Source organism: Bidens hawaiensis, unplaced genomic scaffold (assembly GCF_021521415.1).
Source record: "Bidens hawaiensis isolate Kalapana, Puna unplaced genomic scaffold, B.hawaiensis_p1.1 tig00020443_1, whole genome shotgun sequence".
Classification (NCBI taxonomy): domain Eukaryota; kingdom Viridiplantae; phylum Streptophyta; class Magnoliopsida; order Asterales; family Asteraceae; genus Bidens; species Bidens hawaiensis.
In genome coordinates this window covers 116,537-117,623 of record NW_027493122.1, presented here as the reverse complement: position 1 = coordinate 117,623, position 1,087 = coordinate 116,537, and the positions used below count along the sequence as shown (strand labels likewise).

The 1,087-nt window shown below is 35.2% G+C and overlaps 1 long non-coding RNA gene across 1 annotated transcript; it reads left to right on the top strand.

Moving 5' to 3' along the window:
- Window positions 1–203: 203 nt before the first annotated feature.
- On the top strand, window positions 204–714 carry LOC143560766 (uncharacterized). Its single transcript, XR_013140185.1, has 2 exons — window positions 204–645; window positions 683–714. It is a non-coding gene; the product is annotated as an uncharacterized LOC143560766 (long non-coding RNA).
- Window positions 715–1,087: the final 373 nt, after the last annotated feature.

The window sequence follows — 1,087 nt, the reverse complement described above, 5'->3', positions numbered from 1 at the left end:
AGCTGGAATTGTAAATAATTAATTGCCATTATTAATGCCAAGTAGAGGTCTTTGGTCATGGTCAATTTTTAAGTTTCTCGAAAGTCTTCACATGCAAATGTTTTTCAAAAATTGGACAATTAAAATGAACCGTTTAGATGGGGATAACGAGTCATGGGGACAGGTGCACATGTTTATATCGGCAGCCTTATTCCTCCGGTACGTGTGTGAGTTGACCACATATATATAATACACATATAATACATAGTATATACACATACCATACGAGTGCCATTATAGAGAGTCACCAGTATGTCCATGATATCTAGAACTTTGTTGTCTCATGCATTTCGAGATCTTAATACCACCACCTGTATGGAGAAATAGGACTGTAGAAACCCACATTATAATGGCCTTTACATATAAAAATAAAAAATAAAATAATACTCACTACCCTACATTATCCCTTAGGAGCCAAGTTTGTGCCTTTTCTCTTTCGTTTGTTTAACCCACATTACAAGCCGTGTTTGCCTTGGCCTTTATTATTTTTAACCCTGTGGATGAAATTCGGTATGTCAAGAGCTGTATATAAGTTGTTTGTCGATTATAGTACACAATGTACGTATGTCTCGATTCAGTGGTTTGTATATATTGATGTTAGTATTTGTAAAAAAAATGAAAAAAAAAATAAAAAAAAAGAAAGAAAGAAAAAAAAAGTTGGAAAATCAAAGAAAAGCTCAAAAAGAGTCGATGTTTGAGTTAATGTCGTTTGTAAATAATAGTGAGTGAGTTGTTTGTTTGTTTGAATAAATTGGGTCTCATCCACCATAAGTTACTAAATGAATCCGCTTCCACACCCTAACCTAAGCCACAGCAAAACCCTTAATTCTATTCTTTATGCAACCGGTGGGTAATGGGTGGAGATATGACTTGCTTCCAAGCTTATTACATTGTGTTCATACTTAGTATAGGGGGCAGAGAGATACTAGCACATTTTTTGCTGGTCCAGATATTAAACCGAGAGGAGAGATATTATATTACGAGGGGTATGAACATGTGTGCCTTAACCGGAAACAAAGTACAATCGTTTGGGCGGTTCCATAGTTTT